Source organism: Chinchilla lanigera, unplaced genomic scaffold (genome assembly GCF_000276665.1).
Source record: "Chinchilla lanigera isolate Chin_1 unplaced genomic scaffold, ChiLan1.0 scaffold00030, whole genome shotgun sequence".
Taxonomy (NCBI): Eukaryota; Metazoa; Chordata; class Mammalia; order Rodentia; family Chinchillidae; genus Chinchilla; species Chinchilla lanigera.
In genome coordinates, this window is record NW_004955431.1 from 16806054 (window position 1) to 16810467 (window position 4414).

The window sequence follows — 4414 nt, forward strand, 5'->3', positions numbered from 1 at the left end:
GAAATGAGTAGTATTCCTATTTTATACACGGGAAACTGATGCTGAAGGAGATGCAGGAATTTTCTGAAAGTTATCTTGCTAGTGATTAGCACATCTCAGCCCAGCTTTGACCTAACTTAGAGTTTGGAGCTGGATGATCTAATTAAGGGCAGTGTTCTCTTATTGTCATAGGAGGGGAGAAAGAACACCCCAAATAAAAGCTTTGGTGTGAGGCTACAGAAAGAAAATGCATTTAATCAGTTTTTGTGACAGAAATTTTTGTATTAATATCACTGAGGACTGTAATGTATCATTACTATTATACCTGCAGTGTAATTTCACTTAAATATGATTACCTTACACAGAGGGCATTGAGGAAAATTATGTTTCCCCCCTCCAGGGTGCAGTTCATACTGACTTTGTTGCTCTCCTTTCATTTTTTGTTACTAGGCTCTTATAGTACCTCATCACTTAGATTATAAATTCTAAAGGTTTCAGATGGGTCTTAATTTTGACAGAAAATATTTAATTGATTAATTATTACCGGATTCAGAAATGCAAGGTCTATGAACTATCCATCACGGCTTCTGCAATGCCTGCCTCCCGGCATAGCACATACCAGGTCCCACCAAATATGGAGCAACTACTCTAAATGCCTACCATTATGCTGAGCTCCATAAATTCTAGCTGACCTGTCTTCTCAGGTCTGAAAAAGACTGAGTCCCAAACAGAAGAGAAACCTGATTCTTCCCCGAGAGAGAGGGCCATCTGTCTCTTTCTCCATCACCTAGTTTGGTTTCTTCAAATATGCAACCACCTACAGAGAGCAAAGACAAGCTCCAGCACGTCTTCGTCTTCGGGAACTTGGGGAACTGGCTGAGAGCATCCCAAAGAGGAAATGAGGTTCAATGCTGCCTGCAGCAAGAATACAAAGAAAGTGAATGAAGTGTTGTTTTTCAGCATTTTAAAAAACATTTCTTTATGTTTTTGCATCCCACCTCACTGATCAGAAATCTTTCAAGATAGGGATTCTTCAGCTAATTCTGCATTTTGCCTTAAAGATGCACTAAATAGTTATGTATTCAAATGAATGGGAATATTCACCCAGTATTTACTGGGAATCTATATTGGGCTGGACTGGTCTCTATGACTTGTCATCGCTTAGTAAGATTGGCTAAAGTGTATGGGAAATGATCGCAAATATAGAAAGAAATTTGGGATGTGAAGTGAATTTGAATTAAAGTTATAAACCAAAGATGATAGGGAATCTTTGGCAGATAGGTCAAATAAGGACTCCAACTTGACAAACCTCCTACATTCTGGATAGAAAATCTACCATGTTGAATTTTATACCCTCTTTGCGTCCTCCCTGACTGTCTTTTGTGTTTTTCCTCCAGGGCTCTGTGGAGCCTAATGGGTTGTTAAGCATTTTGATTTCCTTGGAAGAAGAATGCTCACATTTTTAAATGCCTTTCTTTTTAATTCAAAGAGGATGACCAAATTATACATGAGACCATGCAAGCATAAAAATGAGATGGAAAGATAAAATAAGAAGAAGGGATGGAAAGTAGCAGAAACAGGGTTAGAAGCCATCTGTTCAAAAGGGACATTTCTTGTAGAAAAATACTGGGGGGATCTGATGAGTATGGAATACCACATTTTGGTGAGGCTGAGTTACTTCTAGATGAAGAAGTTTACTCTTTTTTCATTCTGAAAGGTACTTCTCCCAAGACTTGCCTTTTCCTTCCTGAGGAGCTGGTGTATACACATGAGTGCACACACATGTGCATGTGTGTGCACATACAGAGACGCACCCCCCCCAAAACTCAGGTCAAGTGAGGACCCTTGATGAGTGCAAATACTGCAAAATGTGTGTTCATGACCATGTGTTACAGAAAATAAAAACAATAATAAGTGACATTTTATAAAATGTAATTTTCCAAAAATTGCACTAAATATGAATGCAAGACATTATTAAAAATATCTCTCTAGCCTGCACTTTTTCTATTTCCTATACTCTTACTTTTCTAGTGCCCCAATTCTGTGTTCAGCTTACCTATTGGATATTCCTTAGCTAAAGTATTTTGTTGTGTTCTTTACTCTACTTTTCTATTTAATTTACAAGGTCATCCATGCAAATTACTTTCTAATTTTATTTACTAAGAAGTTCATGTCTTTTCTCCATCCTACATTTTATTTTCCTCTCTTGTTTAAGGCAAATTGAAAATTATCTTTATCTTAAAAGACTTTGTGCCTTAAGGGCTGGGTTATTCTTTTCATTAAAAAAAATAGCTATGTCTTCAGTATGGAAATGTTCCAAAATACAAAGATGAAGCATTCTCTTTCAGTTAGAATTATTTCTCCTTGGCTCATCCTTGGAGCACACACAAAATCAATTTTCTTTGATTAAGTTCATGTGCATATATGTGACTGAAACAGATTGGTTTTTGTTAAGCACCATCTTATGAAGGTCTAAGTCATCCCAAGTAAAAGATAAGTGAGAGCTGATTCTGTAGTAGATTTTAAGATGTTGGAAAAAGCCAAATCCTTTCAGTTCCAGCTGAATAAGGCTGATGGAAAATTGTCTAATTCTAACTGAAGAAGATTCTGTTCAGGTAGAGAAATATCCTTTTTTCTACTGCACTTTCACTGCCCACAAGAGTGGTAGCCTTCTCTGACTTAAGAGGATAGCTTTTTTGAAGCAAAGTGAAGTACTTGGTCATTTTCCCAAAAGGACTCCTAATTCCTCAATGTACTCAAGCAGTTTATGTGAAGCCAATTGTCTGTCTGCTGAGATGAAAGCTCTTTATTACACTGCCATTGAAAATGAAAAAATGCTATTATAGTTCAGGTCCTACAACAAGCAGAGATCAAGGTGGAATGAAATGGCAAGAATTGTGTCAGGAGAAATGTTTGTGGAGAAGAAAGATGAGTAAGGAGCTGGAGAAAGTTGAAAAGGCATCCGTTTTCCATGCAAGGATGGCTTCAATGGAGGGAGAGGGGAGACAGAGGGTTAGATGAAACATATAGAACTGCTCTGTATTCTAAGGTGGTAGGGAGTCTTTGAATCAAAGTTGGTCAACAAAGTCTCCCTTTCTTGCAGGAATAGGCCAGCTACATGTTCCCACTGCCTTTAGCCTTCAGCACGACTCAACTCAGATGCTGCAATAGATTCCAAAGTATCTGTGGCACTCAGTAATTAAATGCCCTGTGGTAAGAGGCCCTTGAGACATAGTCACATGTCCTCATATGACCTCACATGACCTCGACAATCCACACCTTGTACTTCTCCACACAGGCCCAAGGAGCAATTCCTCCAAGGTTCCATAGGGCTTTCTCTCTAAAGGACACTTGTGGAGGACCTTATTGGAAGGACATTGTTGACCCTGGAACCACAACTGATACTCTTCCCTCTTCTACAACATTTATTCTAAATTTCTCTCTTTGGAGTTGCTACCTCAGTGAGTCATGGTGGCTTATCTGGTGGTATCATCTAGAGCTTTATTCCTGAACTGCCCAGAAACTGGATGTTCATGAATTCTCAGTCTAAGGATTTTGCATGTATCTGTTCTCAGCTAACAGGCAATACCAGAAGATTCCCTGTGGGTCACTTGGATTCCCCTATATCTTCCCCTCCACACCTCCGTTATGTCAAAGCAGCCCTCTCTCCTGCTGATCAGACAGTTATTCCTCCACATAACTGTTTCTCTTTTCACTTGCTGTCTCTGGATATAAGGAATTAAAACTGCCCAGGTGGCAGCCGTTGCTTGTAGTTCCGTGGTACTTTTCTGTGTTCCATTTATAGAATTTGTCCCCTTCAGGACCAGGTCTTCCAACCCTGCAGACCCCAGGGTGGCAGAGACAAGAGCTCATTAGGGATAATACACGGAGGCACTCCTGCTTCCACCCTTGTTTCCTGGCCTTCTTATTAGAGACAGGACCATTTTTACTTAGCAGTGCATTGCAAACTGAGGGACACATCCCATCCTTTCCAAATATTTCCATGAAGCTGCCACTTCAGTTGCAAGATGGCCTCAATGAAGGATAAGGAATCTAAGACATTTTCCCTCCTTATTATGTATACAGTTGGTTGTGAACGGCTGCTGAGAGCTTTAGCTTCTTTCAATGACCTTCTATAGGCAGAAAAGCAGAGTGACACCTGTCTTTAAGATCGGAGGCTATCAGTGTTTGTGGAATTGTTCACTAAAGCTGAAGTTGCCATTTAGGGAAGACTAACAGATATTTCACTGGCTTTTGGTATTACTACTTAGTTTCGTGGGAATCTCTGCTAACTTCCCAATACTTCCCTGTCAAAAAATAAAGAACTCATGATGTCACTTGAGATGACTTGCTTTTAAAACGCATTCTTTACTTTCCAGTTGGTATTCTTGTAGTCAGCTTCCAAGTCATCCCAAACCTCTCTCTCTCTCTCTCT

The 4414-nt window shown here is 39.6% G+C and overlaps 1 long non-coding RNA gene across 1 annotated transcript in view; it reads right to left on the bottom strand.

Annotated features, from left to right (window-relative positions):
* Window positions 1–419: 419 nt before the first annotated feature.
* The window catches only part of LOC106148865, a 68940-nt gene continuing 64945 nt past the window's right edge, over window positions 420–4414 (bottom strand). The window contains exon 3 of the long non-coding RNA XR_001234586.1: window positions 420–894. This is a non-coding gene — a long non-coding RNA (uncharacterized LOC106148865). The remainder of the gene's footprint in view (window positions 895–4414) is intronic.